The following is a 19,799-nucleotide window of genomic DNA, read 5'->3' on the forward strand; positions in this document are numbered from 1 at the left end:
AATGCCAGTTGTCTCTCTGGCACCCTAACCTCGCCATGCACATTAATTCCACCTTTCACAATTATTTCTGCCACTGAAAGCTTCCGGAGCGAGCTAGATAATAAACACAAACAACGATGAAACAAACAGTGAGTACTATTTGGAAACAATTCAACCACTGTCTTGGTGCCAATATGAGGCCTTTGTGTCGCTTTGGTTTCACCCAAGGATGGGAGACTGTGACAAACACGTCGTGTGCTGGCTCTCTCTCCCCCTCTCCAGGGAAGTGGCTTCACTCAAGACACTTTTAAAATGTTGGCTCCTTTCTCAAAGAATAATTTTGCCTCTCCAAGTTGTAAATAACATCCAGGGCCATAAACAGCCAGCCAGGGACATGGCGCATCTCACATAAGCAAGGGGAACACTTGAGCCTCCATCGGTGGCATAGCCAAAACCTCTCCCTTCTCCCAGGAGTGTTGCGGTCACTTGTGAATGTGATGCAGCTGTGGGCCATTAATGCAAGCAGGGATGGACCAGAGGCTGGGATTCCAAGGGCTGAGAAAGCATCGCAAGCATGTCAGAAATTCAGGATCTCTTAGAGGGGGAAGGGGAGGCTTTTTCTTCTTACACATGTTCAGTGTGTGAGGATAGAGAGCAGCTGGGAAATGAATGGAGCTCTGAGAAGTCACGAGTCCATCCTCAAGGGGGAAGCCATGAAACATTACAGGCTTGTAGTGAAAAATGATGGTATGCCTGCAACAGATGTTCCTCTCTCTCTCTCTGTCTCTCTCTGTCTCTCTCTCTCTCTCTCTCTCTCTCGGTAGGGCACATTGCAATGAATTTATAAGTTGCTGCCACGCTGCTCTTCCTTCAAAACCGCATCCAGCAGCTTCCCATCCCATCAAGCCATAGATCAGATTCCAAGCCATTCAGAAAATGGTGCAGAATCAGAAGCTCATGTGATCTGCTCCAGCTTGCATGACTTGTTGCACATGAACAATTTTTAATTGCATGTGTGGATCCAGCAAAAATCATTCAGGCTTATGGAAAATGCATCCCTCTCTCATGATATACTAGAAGTGGTGGACATGCAATGAAGCTGAATGATGGAAAGTTTGGGACAGATAAAAGGAAGTACTTCATGTGGCGCATCGTTAAACTATGAAACTGGATCCCTTAGGAGGCAGTGATGGCCACCAACTCTGACAGCTTTAAAAGAGGATCAGATAAATTCCTGGATGGCATTGCTTTCAATAGCTACTAGCTACCACAGCTATGTTCCCTGCCCTCTACTATTGGAAGCATCAATGCTTCTGAATATCAGTTGCTGAAAACCGCAGGAGAGGAGAGCACTCTTGTGTTCAGGTCCTGCTTGCAGGTTTCCTATAGGCACCTGGCTGGTCACTGTGAGAACAGGATGCTGGACTAGATAGGCCATTGGTTTTTATGCTTTTATAGGATGGTCCTGCTAATGCTTCCTCTAGATGTCATCTTTGGGGTTCCCTCCAAACCTGAAACTGTATATCTGTAAGATGGGATTTCTGTAAAGTAATAGAAACTGCTAAAGAAGGTCAAAACAGACACTTTGTTATGTTAATGGACCTAGCCAAGTTTGCTAAATGTTGGCTTTGTTATGCTAAGCTTGGGCAAAAGTGTTGTGTAGGAACTAAATAGCTGGAGAGATTTCTAGAAGGTAAGTTGCAGAGGAGAAGTCCTCTCCTCTCCTCTGGCTGCAAAAGTCAGTGACTGTAAGAGAAAAGTGGAACTGACCACACAGTTTTGTCAGTGGGGGCTAGAAAGCACAATGAGGGTTGGATTTTGTTCTCTGTGAGAACCCAAAGCTATGCCTAATTGACTGGGGGGAAGCCAAGATCTGCTGGGGAGTGTTAATACTATTGATACGGAACGGGGGGGGGGGGCATGAACCGTCTCTCTTACGTTCTGCCTGTATATAAGAGCAAATAAAACCACACATCACAAAGACAAGCTTCTAGCGACCTTCCTTCCAACAAAAGCAAAGCCAAGGGATGCACCAAGCCCCCTTTGTTTCCTAACTGCTGAGAGAATGAGGTGCATGTAACATTTGCAATCCTGTGGAAATAATGTTTTCCCTTCAGCTTAATAACAGCATCACTGAGAACTTTCCTTCCGCTTAGGTACAACGGCATTCAGGCACCAAGATTAGATCAACTGAGAAAAACTAAAAGCCAGGTTGTTTTACACAATTCTTTTAAAACAAACAAGATTCCTTGGTGTTAGGTACCACCTGTAGGTGAGTTTCAGTGTGAGTTCTTTTCTTTTTGTTGATATGGATTTAAAGGGGGGTTTAGACCACATTCTGGTCCATTGAGTGGGGTTAATCTCATAGCCTATGTCATTCTCCCATTGTTTTTTGATTGCGGACCACCTCACTCACACATAAAAACAAAGATCACCACAGCCAATCACAAGCAAACAATCACACCCTAGGCCAACCCCAACCTCTCTCACCACCAAAGGAACACAAGTGAACAACACAAGCAACGCTGACACTAAACTCTACATACATTAAACATAATAGAAACACCGCCACCCGACCCCACCCCCATCCATCCTCCCTCCCTCCACCACCCCTTCTTTTTTCTTTTCTTTTTTCTTCTTCTCCTAATGCCTCAACAAATGAAACGGATTTGTAAAAATGTTACATGGAAAAAATATATATACAAGGCATTACACTTACTTCTGTAAAACAAGAAAATCCTTAATAAAATATTTAATAAAAATAAAATAAAACAAACAAGATTTTACTCATCCAAGGGCAAGAGGGAAAGCAGAAAATTGAAAGCTTTTAGAGGTTTCACCTCGGTATACATAATTATGTGAGAGTAAGGAAGAGTATATTCCCTTCCGTATAGCACAGGTAAGAGAGAGAAAAATGTGGCTTACTTTTCCTCATAATGAGGGCATGCCTAGTTCAGGATTCTTGAAGTGGTTTTGTTGAGAAGGAATCATCCCTGCTGCTTCCAGAACCAACCTTAAATAGAAAAAATAAAACAAAATACATGTATAGAAGGACTTCTGTGTGAATACAATTTTTAAAAAGCATTAAACATGGGGGAGGGAATCTCTGAATAGCTACCAATATTTATCTTCAAAATGAATGTTACACCCCCCCCCTCCAAAATCAGAAAATTATACCCATCACTGAGCTGTAAGATGGAATTTATTGCTAGAATTGGTTTTTGGAATCTATATTTTCAGAAAAATATAACTCATGTATTATATTTCTGAAAATTTTGAGTACGAAGAAGAATGCATTAGATGATTTTCTGAAATGCTTATTATTATGCTGTGATTGTATTATTATAAAGTGATGATAAACCCACACACCAAAGCAAAGAAAGGAAAAAGAGGTTTCCCCATTGTAAAGAAACCACCACAGTTCAAAATGTACTGGGACCAAACTGCACCTCTCAGTTGCAGAACTTCTCCCCTCATTTGCTGAAATCCCTTAGCTTTCTACTGTACTTATAGTACAATCTGCTGCCCTACAAACAAAACCCAGAAGCAGTTTCTAGTATCTAGTATCTATTCCAGTAATACAATAACAATACATACTAAGACATATAATATCACAGGAACATAATCCTGGGGGAAAACTAAAAATCAACAACAAACAGTTCATTTAACCCACATAAACGTTTAAGTAAGCATACAGCTTACCAACAGACCAAGTCAAAGTATCCATTAAACAACTCCCTTCTGAAGGCTTCAAGGGCCGGAGGGTAGAGCAGCACAGGTGAAGCCAACCACACCTTGATGGCGAAATTGCTCAGGCTTTTAAAGTGCATAACCTGATGTGCATTTTATGCTTTTCCTGTGAGCGTTATACAGTATATTTAAATTTCTTGGTCACTTCTTATATTGGGATTTCAGGGAAGGGCACAATAAGAAGCATATATTAAACACAATATTTTATATATGCTATTTACTGCTTAGCTACTACTTTTATTGTATTAGAGAGTTTTTTTGAAGGAATAATGCTGTTTTATTAATTTGTTTGTCTTATTTAATAAAATTTATACAATTTGATTAACAGCAGCAGCAGCAACAACACCTCAAAGCGGGTTACAAGTGTAGGTGCAGATAACGCCAAGGTTGCATGTTTGATCCCCATACGGTACAGCTAGCTGCATATTCCTGCCTTGCAGAGATTTGGACCAGATGATCCTCAGGGTCACTTCCAGCTCTATGATTCTATATATTTGTTCTAAACTGCTTTGAAATTTCTTGAGATTATATATCTGGAAGTGTTTGGTTTTTTGTCCCCCCAAGAGAAAAAGAGACATAAAATAATGAAGAGTAGGCAGTCTTCAGCAGGTTCATTAAACAACTGAGCAACAGAACAATTTGCCATGCAAAAGTGGATAATTAAACATCCACATCTGATTCCAAGTGGTTTGACCCTGCTCTTTTGCTATTTGTATCTAGATTTATTCTTTTTATTTTAAATGATTCATTTCTTTCTGTTCCCAAGTATTTTTTTCCAGAGGCTCTGAGATTGCAATCATGGTGCTATTAGCTAATGAATCCCAAACCCAAATAATGAGAAACTCAGGGTGTGGGTCCACTTACAAACAATGGGGGAAACTCCACTGCTACAATACCAAATGCTTGAAATTAAGAAATGAGTAAAACCTAACTTGAACTTCAGCCCCCCCCCCACCGCAATCTTGGCACTGCACCACAGCAGGGACCCTCCCTTTCCATTGATTTTGCTCTGGTATAAATAACTCATCAGCAAAGAAAAGTTAGTTTAAAGTATCAAATGTTCAAATTGTGCTCATCAACAAAGAGGATGCTCTCTTCCCTCTTGAAAGGAGGGAAGGCTGAGCTTGGACTGAATGAAGTGCCTAATGATACCTTAGCTGGTTCCTCCATCAGGGTTGGCTATTCACCAATCCTGCTTCATCAGCAACAAAGGAACTCTAATCACAAAAAGGCCAGGATTCAATCACATGTACTGAATCCCGCCTGGTTTTCATCTTATTTTTCCTTTTATTGCACAGACTCCATTAGAGTGAGTCTTTCCGATAATCAACATGGCAGCCATCTCCTTTTGAAAACAAGACGTTAAATAGGCCGAGCATTAGCTCCACAATATAATCATTTTACCTGCTTCCTATGCCGATTCAGCTTTCACTCAACACTTACTGGATTTGAGAATATCAAGCTAATGTCACAGAATAATTTGTTTGCAGAGTACAATTGCATAGGGCAAGAAGCACTGAATGCCTGCTCAGTGTTTGCTCTGAGTGGGTGTGGGGCAGGGTGCGGGCCAGAAAGGCTGCCTGTGGCTATCCAAAATGTTTCCTTGTATACAAAGTGCAATAAAAAGAATAATTGAATATGTCTACATGTATATTCTAGCTCTCCTCCAAAGAGCTCAAGGACAGAGCTCAAGGTGGTGCACATAGTTCCCATCCCCACAACAAACCTGTGAGGTGGATAAGAGGCAGTGACTGGCCCCAGTGAGCTTCATGGCTGTGGGGATTCAACCCTGGTCCCCCAGGTCCTAGTTCAGCACTCGAACCACTACACCACACTAGGTCTTTGACTAATGGCTCTATTTATGATGTTTTTATCTTAGCTATCCTACTGTCTCCAAAGCGTAAAACAAATGCATCAAAATAAAACCGCATATCAAAATGGTCATTGATAGGTAGCATAAAAATGTCATGGCTGCCAGCACAAAATGGCTGCCTCAGGCAGCTGAAGAGGGGGGGGGAAAGAGGTGCCAGTGAGTGAGGACTGTCACAATCAAAGCCACATTTCCTGAGGCTGGAAAGCTTTTACAGCAAAAATGGTGACTCTTGGTTGAGAATATCTTTATCTATGTACAGAGAGAGAGAGTGAGAGTGAGAGAATCCACATTCACACCACACATTTTAAGCACTGTGGAACCATTTTAAATAGCCATGGCTTCCCCCTGTAGTTGGTTAAGGGGGTCAAGCACTGTTAGGATACAGCTGCAATACGTTCAGATTTTCCCAGACATTACCAGGATTTTGAAGGCAGAATTGACGTTTGGGGGGGGGGGATTTCCAAAAGGTGGCACTTTGTCCTGGATCTTAGGCAAGTCAGTCATGTTTTTTGGCCTAACAACTTGGGGTTGTCTACAAAAAGCTCATCAATTTTGGGGTGTCCTGGTTTTTACTTTTTAAAATACGACAACCCTATGTTAAGAGGCCCTTATTCCCCTCACAGAGTGGCAATTCTCAGAGGGCTTTAACAATGAATAGTAGTAACAGTGTAAAAGGTGTATTGAAATATTTAATAATTGCAATTAAAAATGAGAATGACATACCCTTCAACATTTTGTGAGGGAAATTCAGGGCATCCCCCCCCCCCAACCATCCCACAACTCCGTTGCTCTCCCCCTCCCTGGCCCTTCTGCTCTCCCCCCTTCCCCCTCCTTATCCCTGCTATCTTTGGCTTCCTGCTCATGAGGCAATGTGTCTCCAGACGAAGTGAGCCTAAGTGGCCCTGGGAAGGCCGTGCCAGGCCTGGCAGCCTCCAGAGGCAACACAAGGCCTAGAGCAGCCCCCAGAAGTCCATGCCAGGTCTAGCCAAGCAGCTGTCGGATATAAAACAAAACCTGGAGCAGCCCCAGGACCCACAACACTATCTTTTCCCTGCACCAACTGCACTTCCAATGGCAGGAGGGGATCATGGGAAGATCCCAGAGGTATACCACATGATTAGTACAGGAGGACATCAGCTGATCCCAGGCCACTTAAGGGTTATTAAAGGTGTGCCCTCTGGCTGCTGGCTGGTTTGGTGGCCTTCTCAGTGCTGACTCCCCATTTGTGAAATGCACCCACTGGTTGGGTGTGTCTGTCTTGCTCGTTATTGACTTTCAGGAGACATTTAAAAACATTCCAACCAACATTCCAAAAAAAAGTTCCAACCCTGGTATCTCTAGGTGGAGCTGGAAAACCTCCCTAGCCTGAAGTCCTGAATACCTGCTGCCAGTCAGTGTAGAAAACACTGAGCTAAGTGAGCCAAAGGTCTGACTTGGTATAAGGCATCGTCCTAAATTCCTGGTGTTGCATTCCTCTAATCCGCCAGCTCCAGCTGACATCCTGGCAGCCACATTCTGGGCCAACAGATGCTCCCAAAATATATTTGAAGGCAGAGAGTCTCATGTGGGCAATTCATGGGTGAAGGGCTGTGAGTCACATCTTTGCAACCCAATGGTGAGTTAAGAAACTGAAAGAGCAGTTCATAAAAGAATGCTGCAATAATAGCTGCTTAATTTTAAGTGGGCTGTTGTCCTTTTTGAGAAGAGTAAGAAGAAAATCCATTCCTCAGAAGGACATCAGAAGGGGGACTAAAGGAGTGCACTGTTAACATGTGGCAGCCATAAACAGTAAGAGCTTTACCAAATCCACCTACCAGGATCAGGAAGTGATAAAGAGAGCCCCCTTGGAGAGGAGAGAAAATATTTGCAGACACCTTTAGTGTCGTTCGGATAAGAAGACCCTCCTGGAAGAGGACAATGGAAAAACAGTAGATCTTTCACTCACAAAACAAAAATAGAGGATTTACCCCTCACTGTAGGCAAAGCACGAGAACTGGCTACCCGTGGAGACTTCACAGCTGCAAGGCTGACATTTGAACAGGGTTTTAAAGGAAAGCGTAAGAGCAGAGCATTTAAGCAAAACCTTGAGGTTAAACCATTTAGATGCAGTTGTTCGGATTTCAACAGCAGCTTGTGTGAGGAACATTTCATAGGAACACTGGAAGCTGCTTCAAGCTGAGACATTTTATTGCTCTATACTGCATAGGCTCAGTATCGTCTACACTGACTGGCAGTGGCTGTCTGGGGTTTCAGGTGAGAGGAAGGTGTCTTTCCCAGTCCTGTCTGAAGATGCTGAAGACTGAACCTGGAATCTAACATTCAGCTATATCTCCCCCCTCCAAAAACACACCACTACAGTGGTACCTCGGGTTAAGTACTTAATTTGTTCCGGAGGTCTGTTCTTAACCTGAAACTGTTCTTAACCTGAAGCACCACTTTAGCTAATGGGGCCTCCTGCTGCCGCCACGCCGCTGGAGCCTGATTTCTGTTCTTATCCTGAAGCACTATTTCTAGGTTAGCGGAGTGTGTAACCTGAAGCGTATGTAACCTGAAGCGTATGTAACCTGAGGTACCACGGTATTGAGGTTCCAGAGGGAGTGAACAAGTAGAGAGGGATATACAGAACTGCACTTTTCAATTGAGCAGTAGACAATAGATAATGCAGTGAAAAGTTGAAAGAGCTGGTCACAAAACTCTCTGAATTTTAAAACGGATATTTTGCATCCAGGCACCTGTCCAGACACGTCTCCCTGGCTGGATAAGGCCTGTAGTCACCCTGTTCAAAGGCCATCTGGATTCCCCAAAAGAGGCTTGTGAAACTAAATTGGACACATCTGTAGACACACACAAAATTAAGCCACGTGCTGGTGAGAGGGAACCTTTGACATCATTTGTCACTTTGCATTTCTTTCTACATATTGCACGGAGGGGTTCTCTCCTCCTCCTCCTCCTCCTCCCCACACAGTAAGTTACTGTAAGTACCTTTTAACTGCAGAACAAAGCCTTCCTGCCAAAACAGCCCCCTGGAAAAAGGCACTTTCCTGGGATATTTTTCACTTTCCAAGAACTGAATAATGTCAGAAACAAGAAGCTCTAAACTTTTATCTAGCCTCTCCCTCAACTGTGCTTCTCAGAAAAAAAATGTGGAGGGGGGGAAGTTAAGTCAAATGGGAAAATCTTTTACAAAAACTACTGGTAGCCATAACATTTGCCACGTGAGATGGGGTGAGGGATTGGTGATGTGATTGGCTGGAATCACCCAGGTGAAGATTCATTCTCAGTCACCTTTGCTATCAGGAATGTCCTCACTTAGCCAAATCTGATGAGCTACATCACAGCATGACATTCTCCCATTCGCTAAGTGATCTCTGATTGGCTAGGGACGCTCTAGGAAGGAGAAAGTTCAGTAGACACACACATACCCCAAATTGTTCAAGAACAGAAGAAGAAAGGTGGAAATAAAGCAACAGCAAAAAGGTATTAAAGAGGTTTATAGCTCTCCCAAAGCTATAGTGTCAAGACAAAACTGCCCAATGAAACTGATTATCAGTTTCAGCCTTAAAATGCTGAAGTTGACAGCCCTTTTCCAGTGTTACATCTCTTAAAAGGAGCATCTCCTATATGTGACAGACTCATCAAAAGTGTTGGGTGTTTTGGACTGTGGTCTTTGCAAAAATTACTAAAATGACTGGACAGCAACTATTGTAATCTCCAGATTAAGCGTTTTTCAGAGCAACAACAGGGTTTACCATTTCAAACCTCTAGTTGGTTATATTCTTGCAGCTGCCCAGCTAGTTTGTTGCTCAATATTGGAAGGAAGCACCTAAATGGCACTAAAATAGCTAATTGGTATAAGATGACTTGATGAGTTGCTTTGATGAAGGAATTAACAAATAACCTACGTTTGGCTAAAGGAACAAAATATGAGGAGTCTAATTAGCATATTAGTGCTCTTTTGAGATTTGTGCAACCAAAAGTGAAACAGAGACATATTCCAGCAGCAAACAAAGCTTTCTGGCTGCTATGAACATGGTGGTCTTTAATTGTTACACTTTCTGATGGGATGTACTGACAAGATTAATGATTTTGGTGTTTTTTTGTTTTTGTTTTACTTTAGACACTCCTTGTATCCCTCTACAAGATGAGGAGGGGATTGTTTTGTACTATTAAAGTTGTGATATTAAAAATATATATTTAAAACACACATGCGGAGTGCAGCTCCTAACAGCAAGTTCACTCACAGCATACTGAGAATAACGATTCTGACTTCGGAGATGAAACAAAAGAATTGGAATCTGTGAAAAGTCTTGCTTTCCCAGCACAATGTTTTTTTTTGGGGGGGGGGTGTTTCTTTTCCTTTTTTTCAGACAGTTGCGAAGGAAGCAGCTGTGATGACACCCCTCCAGAGTGGATCTTTCGGAATGCTGGAGCGGGTGATGGAAAGCGAGCGGCGCTAATCCCGGGATCCACACCACATATGCATTATTTTTCCAAGACGAAAAGCCAATTTCATAGAGCCGTAAATCAGCAGCCATAAAAATTAGCACTTTTGAGCACACAGAGCTGCTGCCAGGTACAAGATCTCAACTCTTTGAATACACAGACCACAAACTCAAGGAATGCAGTGTGTGAAAAACCCACACAGAAGAAGAAGAAGAAGAAGAAGAAGAAGAAGAAGAAGAAGAAGAAGAAGAAGAAGAAGAAGAAGAAGAAGAAGAAACAGCAGGGAGAGGGATGCAAAGTGCACCATCCAGGGAGGACAACTGTAAAGATGGCACTACAAGAAAAGAGGCGAGAGCAGGAGCATTCCCATCCGATGCTGGTGCCAGTGTGTGCCCAAGGCGGTCCTGTTCACTGATACAGACATCCTCATCATTCTTATTCTTATCATTTCATTTATGAATCATGTCCCATGAGGCAGTGTTACATAACTGACTATTGGCCATGATGACTGGGGGTCTTAGGAGCCAACAGCATCTGGGGGGGCTGCAGGTCCTCTACCCTGGTCTACAGACCAGTCATGATCACTGTCCAAGGCATTTGGGTAGCTGCCCTTCTCATTAGGCAAGTTGTGGAAGGAGGGGATTGGATGTGATGCATGGAATCCAGCCTCAGGCCCTGTCTGCACTATACATTAAAAGCAGTATCGTGCCACTTTAAAAACTTGCAAATTAACTGTCATGGCTTCTCCCAAAGAATCCTGGGAACTGGAATTCATTAGGAGCACTGAGAGTTGTTAGGAGACCCCACATCCCCTCCCCAGCTGCAGTTCCCAGAGTGGTTTAACGATCAGTCTCCCTTCCCAGGGAACTCTGGGAACTGTAGCTCTGGGAACGGAATACGGGGTCTCTTGACAACTCCCAGCACCTTAACAAACTATAGTTCCCAGGATTCTTTGGGAGAAGCCATGACTGTTAAATTGCAATAATACTGCTTTAAATGTGTAGTGCAAATAATAATAATAATAATAATAATAATAATAATAATAATAATATCTTTATTGTCATTGCCCCCTTTGGGGACAACAAAATTACTTGACTGCTCCATAAAAACACTAATTAAACAATACAGTATAATACAGCAAGGGAGATTAGATGACTTTCAAAGTCCGGGCTTCCCATTCAGGGCCGAGATCGCTCTGGAGAAGAAGCTGTTCTTAAGACGGCTCGTTCTTGTCTTCATCGTCCTGTATCTCCGTCCCGACGGCAAGAGCTCGAAGAGACAGTGACCAGGATGCGATGGATCTTTTACTATGTCCAGTGCCTTCCTATGGCACCTTGTGGCATAAATCTGCTCTAAGGTGGAGAGTGGGCAGCCAACAATGCTCTCTGCTGCCTTAACAACCCTGCACAACCCCATCCATCCTGGGTAGTACAGCTTCCGTACCACACACATAAGCCATAAGTGAGCACGCTCTCAATGGCACAGTGATAGAAGGCAAGCAGCAGTTTCTGCGGAAGATGGTTTTTCCTTAGTATTCTCAAAAAGTACAGTCTCTGCTGCGCCTTCTTCACAAGCCCCCTTGTGTTGACACTCCAGGACAGATCCTCTTGTAATTCAATGCCCCCCCCCCAAAAAAATGGGGCCTTGGTATGTTTAAAATAGGCCCAGTGAAATCAGTGTATCGCTAAGAATAATAGCTCAGTTGGTTAGAGCATGGTGCTGATAATGGCAAGGTTGCAGGTTCAATCACCATATGGAGCAGCTGCATATTTCTGCATTGCAGGGGGTTGGAATAGATGACCCTCAAGGGCCCTTCCAACTCTACTGTTCTGTGATTCTACTAGGATCCAACCCACTGGTTTGTTCAGAATAAACCCACTGAATTTCATGGAGGCAACTAGTCTTAAGTCCATTTATTTCAGTGGGTTTACTCTGAGTAAGGTTCAGTTAGCTCCAGCCCTTTGTGTTTACTTTAACTCTGGACAGCAGAATATCTCCTTATTTAAGTGTTATTTGGAACTCTTTATTTTTGGCTCCTGCTCTGACACACGACCGATTATGTAATAACATACCAAAGAATAAAAGATTTATATTTATTAATACTCATCACCTGTTTTTGTTTAGATGCACTTATGCAATGAAGCTCTCCTTTTCCACCCTCTGCTCAAACACAAAAGAGTTACGGTGAGGATTGCTGGCTTGCAGTTCCACCTCTGCATCTTGGATGTCTACAAGAAGACATCCTGTAGAGGCAAAATTACCCAGCAAGGGCTCCAGAATCTCCACGCCTCCTGCTGTTTGAAATGGCAGCCCGCGGGCCAAGTGAGCTTAATGGCACATCAAGGCTGAAAGAGGCACTCCAAGCCAAACCTTTGGCAAATCCAAAAGGCATTCACAGCCAAAGCAGCCAAGCCAATTTGTCCACTGGGAAATCGCAGGACATTCTTGGATGAGCAACTTGAGGGACAAAGCCCTGGCAGAGGAAAGAGCTGGGCAACAATTTTCTGTTTCTTGGCATAGGTTTGGGCTCGCGCTTGTGGGAAAGGAAGCAGGGAGGACTGGCGGCCTGGTCACAATAAGAGATTGGCTTCCGTTGCCTAAAAGATAAGGAGGAAGCTGGAAGGAACTAGAACTTTCCATGTGAAAAGGCAACAAGCTCAACATACTGTGGCTGCCCGTCCTAACCCACCATCCAGAGCAGAACGTTCCGGGAGGTTACAGAAGTGCCAAATAAAGCAGTCACTAAAAACAGCTGTATCAACAACAGGATAGGAAAAGGCTGTGGCTCAGGAGCAGAGCACATGCCTGGCATGCAGAAGGTCCCAGGTTCAATCCCCAGCATCTCCAGGTGGGGCTCTGAGAGATGCTTGCATGAAACCCTAGAGAGCTGCTGCCAGTCAGTGTCAACAATAATCAGCTAGTGGGACCAAGTGTCTGACTCAGTAGGGGGCCACTTCCAATAGTCGTGTTTTAGGGAGTAATTACTGACTCATGCCACTGTGACGCTTTCCTAAAGTAGCTTGGAAGTGTGGAGTCCAATATATTTGCCTCTGTGCTTACAACAGGCTGGTCCAATGACAGTTTCACCACAAGCAGAGCTTTTTTACAAGCGCAACATCAACAAAAAACACAGTGGTCGTGCAAATATGACCTTTGTCATTAAAAACAAAAATTAAATCATAATTGCCAGGACTCTTGCTATTTTTCTAGAAAATAGAAACTCTCCATGAAATCACACTTGTAATGGCAATGACACCCACCGGAGAGGTGCGGGAACTGAATTCCAGTGAGTTCCAGCTGGAAAAAGCACACCGGCTAGGACTCAATGGGCAATATTCTGATGCCTCAAGTATCAGAATTCAGGAGGCTTTGGGCTCCTTTGGGAAGAGTCAGTGTAGAGCAGGCCAGCCCATCAGGGCAAAAGGGGCATTGTCCCGCCAACCTCAGCAGGACCTCAGCCAGCCTGTCTGCCTTCTTACAATCAGTCCAGGGGGCAGCCCTGCCTGTCAGTTACCTCCTCCTTACTCTCAGAATTTCCCTTGTGGAACTCAGCAGGGAGAAGACAAATGGGGCCTAAGCTAGAATGTGTTGGTTCTGCCTGTCCTGGCCTCACCTACTGTTAGCTTTCCACCCTACCAGTCCCAATGGGCACCAGACAACACTGAGTTAGCACGTTAGATTAGAGTCAGGCCAAACAGACCCAGGCCAAACAGACCCCACTCAGCCCTGAAGTTCACTGGGCGATTTTGGGCCAGCCCATTTCTCCCCAGCTCATTTTCCTCACAGCAGCTGTTGTGAGGATAAAATGGAACAGCGGTGTGGGGGGCTGTACTAGTTCTGGGGTGCTTGGCAAAAGTTTAGGATTAAAATGTTAATTAACAACAACAACAACAAAGCGCTCAAGAGAGTTTCCCCCTGCCAGGATCTTTCAACAGTTGGGTCTATGGTTGGCTCTATGATTCCCCAATAAGTTTCCCACTTGCAGACCCTTCCTTATACTCCATTCATTTATGGACCAAGGAAAAGAGAAGAGGAGGATAAGGGGTGATATGATAGCCATGTTCAAATATATAAAAGGATGTCACATAGAGGAGGGAGAAAGGTTGTTTTCTGCTGCTCCAGAGAAGTGGACACGGAGCAATGGATCCAAACTACAAGAAAGAAGATTCCACCTAAACATTAGGAAGAACTTCCTGACAGTAAGAGCTGTTCAACAGTGGAATTTGCTGCCAAGGAGTGTGATGGAGTCTCCTACTTTGGAGGTCTTTAAGCAGAGGCTTGACAACCATATGTCAGGAGTGCTCTGATGGTGTTTCCTGCTTGGCAGGGGGTTGGACTCGATGGCCCTTGTGGTCTCTTCCAACTCTATGATTCTATGATTCTATGATTCTATGATTCAATGAAAAGGGTCTGCAGTCAAGAAAACATTTGCAGGGTAAGTGGGTGAGGACACAATGCTCTTCCCTCTATGCACCCAGAGATGTGGTGCAGTAGCAAGGGCCATTCCTATCTCAGAGAGCCATCTAGCTGGAGCCTTCCCTCGTCCCCACTACCCACAGAGTCAAACTCCAAAGTCTGGTCTGAAAGAAATCCTTATGTTTCATTGTGTGCCTCTATGCGCCCGTCTGCTAAACCTTGCAGGTGACCTGACAGCCTCATTTTACCAGATTCAGAAAACAGGCAGGACGAGCAGCAAGCCTGCTTTGGGGAGGGAGGCACTGGCTCAGTGCCGTGTCTATGGTCTTCATATCCAGCCAAGAGCACTCGCTGTGAAGACTCACTCACCAACCTCGGTGATTTAAATAGCAATGAAATGTATATTTTCTGAGAACTGGGACAAAACACTTCCCCAGCAGGGAGGAGGGGATCCCATAAAACCTGCTACCTGTGTGCTGTCTGCTTTGCGCTTTTCGGCATATATGGAGACATCCAAACGCCACAAGGCAGGCTGGCCGTCAAGGGTGATGGGGAGAGCAGATGGGGAGATGGAAAGCACAATTTTATTTTATTAAAAAAAACAATGCTCTCCAGGCTTGGCTTGCACCAACGCAAGGATCTGTCAAACCACTGCTAAGGAGCCAGAGGGGAGGTGTGGGTGTTAAAGGGGTATAAAACACAATATCCAGAGAAGCAGGAAAAGGTCAATCCGCCAGTATTGCTGCAGAGTATTTCATTTCAGCTTTCAGGCTGTGTAAGCTGATCTTTGGAAAGAAAGCAAGTGAATGCCCATGTGTCAGCTGAGATGTTTCCTGCCACTGTTTACATCTTGGGGGTAGGGAGAAGAGAGAGGGAGAGCTGGGGGGGGGGAGAGAAGCCCAGTGCTGGCTTAATAGAAGCTACAAATCATAGATGAGCACTGTTTTTAATTGCCAGGAATGTTTTGAGTTTTATCCTACCCGGGCCAATGCAATTAGCAGGTATCTTACAGGAAGCACAGTGTTGCATTGTGCAATTTAGGTTAATTAAATGAGAGCCCAATTAAAGGTGGCTTAATTAAATGGCAATTAAATAAATCGCAACTAATTACTTCTTAATCCCCCTTCATAGCTGAAAGTGAACAAATCAGTCTATCAAGTTGCAGAATCATTTTTGCCTGAGTTTTGCTTGTTCATTTAATGCAACCCTATGAAAATCTTTTGGAGAATCCTCCAGATGTACATGGACAGAGACCGCCTTTCCACCCCCTCACAAAAAAAAAAAAAGTTTGGTGAAACTGACTTGACACCATTTTCAGCAGAGTTCACTGCAAACCACAATTTCCATCATGCTAGGCTGCCCTGTTTCAAATTGCAAACTACAATTCTACCAAATATCACAAAATAGTGTGCAAGCTTCAAGCTCTCCAGAACTCTCCACCATCTTCCTAGCTCAGTTTATAATCTAGCCAGATTAAGAATTCTGGAGAACTCAAATGCTTGCTGGTTATTTTGTAACATGGGGTTTGGGATTTTGATTCTGGGCTAGAAAGGCTACCTTAACTTTTTGTGTAGATATCACCTCAGTGTTTCTTACAAATGGATGAGGATTATCATTCCTATTTCGTCCACAATGCTGCACTGAAGCCGCTACTTAGGGTGCTCTGTCCCCCGCCCATTTGTCCAGTGCAAAAGCAAAGAAAAGCAAAGAAGAAAACAATTTTGCAAGCAGCTGCTATGGCAGCTCATGGTTCTTTAAAAGAGATATAAGTGATGGCCACTCCTGCTTCCAGTATCTTAAGAATCCTGGAAAGAGCAAAGGCCTCATTTGCGAAACTGACCGTACTTTTGCAAGATGCAAAGACTAAGCAACAAGAGACACAAAACCACGCAATGGGGGAATGAATCTTTCTGATCAAAGAATAAAATTAAGCCAGGGAAGATTTCAAATTTTTGACATTGCTCTCATCAGCTTTTCCATCTGTCCTTGAGCACCGAGAGATAGCAAAATACTATTGGAATAAGAAGAATATTTAAAACACAATATAAATATTGTTGACACTGCCTGCGATATCTCACTCACCAGGGCAAACGTGTTTCATTAATCTTCCCATGCCCTTTTATGCAGGATATCTTATCTTGGGATCACTCCTGAGCTCACTCCATAGGACATCACAAAGCTACAGTTACGCCAATAAAATATGGATTAAGCATTATTAATATTTAACTGATGGACCCAAAGCATGTTCCTTGGGGGTTGGATTTCTGCTGGAATTTTGCTCAGTTCAGAACAGAGGCACTCACCCCACCCAATTCTACTTGTGGTACCCAAAATGTGGATCTCTGTTTTGTTTTGTTTTTGAATATTTGGAAGAGATGTGAAAGGTGGGTGCATTTCTGCCGGAATATTTTAATTGTACTTTTATCATTAGGTAGCTTTTATATTGTTGTGATCTGCCCCAGGATAACTTATGATGAGGAGTGCTATAGAAATTCTATAAATAAATTGCGCAAGCATGTATATAAAAGCAGATCCTGTACATCAAAGCACTTGCAGAAGCCCAAACATTTTGCCATGAAGAATTGATCTCTGGTTTGTTGGTCAGTGTAACCAATGTATGATTTCTGTGATTCACTGCATGCTACCAGGATCCAGAACAGTGCTGTATGATGGATAGATGGGTGGATAAATGGATGCAAATGGATTAAAGGGCAGATTGGTGGGTGGGTACATACATACACAGAGAGAGATTGATGGATATAAAACTTATTCACAGAAAGTTCAATTTATGCCACAATCTACTCAGTTCCAAATACAGGTACATGTCAGAACGCACTCCCCAACCCCACCTGTGCTGCCCAGGGGAGCTTACCGTATATCAGTACTTAGAACACATGCATTGCATCCAGAAGTCCAATCTTTGGAATTTCCAGATTTTAAAAAAAATGGTTCTCAAGTTTGGGGGCCCAGAAAAATCCCCAGCCAGAGGTCCTTGAGGTTTCCTGTCCAGCAGAGCAATTGTATCAAAAATATCAAACTAGAAGTTACTGTAAACGCAAGCCTCCGTCATCATTCTAGCAACCATTCTCAGAAAGTATCCAAACATTTGCATCTGCAATTTTCCCTGGCCTTCATATAATTCATAAAATAAATACAGATGACTTGAAGCAAAGGCACAGAATCTGGTTTTCCCCCAATGAAAGGTTTTCATGAGCTTGTCAAACACAACTGGTCAAATAGTGCAAGCGGGAATTCCCAAAAGACAATTTCATGATGGCTGTTACCATGGGGTGCAGGTATCCAAGATTATCAAAGGAACCAGAAAAAATAATGCAAGAAACTGAATCTTCTACGAGGGTGCTGGGGGGGGGGATTAGCATTCTGAAAGAAAGTATTGAACAAACCCAGGCTTTACAACTGGAAGACAAAATATGTGGATTTCTACATATTTTGGATCCTCCCCCCCATATTTGGGCCACAATTAAGCGCATTTGCAATAACACTCACAAAAACGGAGTCTGTTATCTTTGCTGTGTTTTACTTCCCACTTTTATATTGTATTATTTTACTGACAGGAGAGTGTGCAATTCAAACTGTCAAAACATTGCGATAATTATTATAAACTGTTAGGCCACAAATCATCGACAATCCCCTATTAAAATAAACATGGGGAAATGATCATATAATCAAGCCCCCACCTGTTTTCAATATCCAACTCCTTTCAGGGGAGTCGCCGTTTCTCTCCTTGTTCGGTTTTTGAAAACACAGCCATCACCGCTCTGTCAGCAACTGGTGCATCAGGGGGCCAAGCCTGGGCCCCTGAGAGATGTCCCTGGGTTCCCCTAGCTGCCAAACTCAGAGGCAAAGCAACAGAGTTATGGAGAAAGTGGTACTTTTGGCAACAGATCTCACTGGCTGGCTGATATTGGAATGGTGCCCATTCCCCGAGATCAATGTCACTGGTACTGGGAAATCTAAAGGGAACTCTTGTTGCAACAGCCATTAAGCTCAGATCACCGTACATTTAATAGCACAAGACTTCTTCCCCACCTCCCATCCCCCCAAAATGAATCATTGGAACTGCCATTTACACCTCACTGTGTTACAATTCCCAGCCCCCTTGACAAACTATAGTTCCTGGGATTATTTTGGAGAAGCCTTGGCTGCACACACACACCATACATTTAAGGGACATGGTTGTTATATGAAACAACGGACTGCCATCAGCTGAGCCACTGCAAAGGAGAGCCTCTGGGTGTCTGTGACAAAAATGGAATTGGGGTGGTGAGACTGAAATCAGAGTGAGACCAGAGGCATATGCAAAAATCCCTTTTTCTATGCCCCTATTAAAGAACAGGCAGCCTAGCATCTTCCTTTGCATCTGGGCCAGTCTGCATAGCACCTTTGCTACTCACTGAGGCAACAGGAACTGGTCAGGGCTTCTCTTGAGCCTGGGCTCCATCTTACCTGGGCTCTATCTTACAGAATGCTTAAGTTTCAGCCTCGGAACAAGAGAAGTAATTCCAAAGAAGAAGATGGGCATGTGCAAAGTATCATAAGATGCCCCACTAGTACAGGCAGGCATGGACACACACGCTGGATTTCTATTGCCCCTAACATTTCTAGTGCAAATAATGGAAAAAATGGCAGTACCAAAAGCCTGTACAAAAAAAATGGCATCAGTTTGTTTTGTCCGCCATATTTAACAACAAAGGAAGGTTGTTGCTCCTTTTCAGTGGTGGCACAGGCTCTCACTCACATCGAAAAAAATAAGCAAAAAAGAGGTTTTGTAGCACCTTAAATATAAAACATGGGTGGACCACAGTTCATATTAGCAGATGCAAAAGTATTATCCTGGATATAAATGGTTGGAAGGGCATTGCAAACGGTGAGGTCAGAGCAAAATGCAATGCAGAAAGCAATGTGATAATAATGTAAACAGTAAAAGGTAAAGGTAACGGGACCCCTGACCATTAGGTCCAGTTGTGACCGACTCTGGGGTTGCGGCGTTCCTCTCGCTTTATTGGTCGAGGGAGCCGGCGCACAGCTTCCGGGTCATGTGGCCAGCATGACTAAGCCGCTTCTGGTGAACCAGAGCAGCACACGGAAACGCTGTTTACCTTCCCGCTGGAAGTATTTATCTACTTGCACTTTGATGTGCTTTCAAACTGCTAGGTGGGCAGGAGCTGGGACCGAGCAACGGGAGCTCACCCCATCACGGGGATTCAAACCGCCAACCTTCCGATCGGCAAGCCCTCGGCTCTGTGGTTTAACCCACAGCGCCACCCGTGTCCCCATGTAAACAGTAGTCATCCACAAAACAGTTGCTGGTGATAAC

The 19,799-nt window shown here is 43.7% G+C and overlaps 1 protein-coding gene across 6 annotated transcripts in view; it reads right to left on the reverse strand.

The window, feature by feature from the left end:
- Positions 1–19,799, reverse strand: part of ZNF469 (zinc finger protein 469) — a 276,095-nt gene that overhangs the window by 236,186 nt on the left and 20,110 nt on the right. For 3 of the 6 annotated variants that reach the window (XM_083513406.1, XM_083513409.1, XM_083513404.1), the window contains exon 2: positions 2,905–2,992. The gene's annotated coding sequence lies outside the window, so the exon portion shown is untranslated. Of the gene's footprint in view, positions 1–2,904; positions 2,993–5,455; positions 5,474–6,325; positions 6,894–18,159; positions 18,179–19,799 lie in introns of those variants that run through there. The other 3 variants (XM_083513408.1, XM_083513405.1, XM_083513407.1) reach the window with 3 other exon arrangements.

Source organism: Podarcis liolepis (genome assembly GCF_965112155.1).
Source record: "Podarcis liolepis genome assembly, chromosome: 7".
NCBI lineage: Eukaryota > Metazoa > Chordata > Lepidosauria > Squamata > Lacertidae > Podarcis > Podarcis liolepis.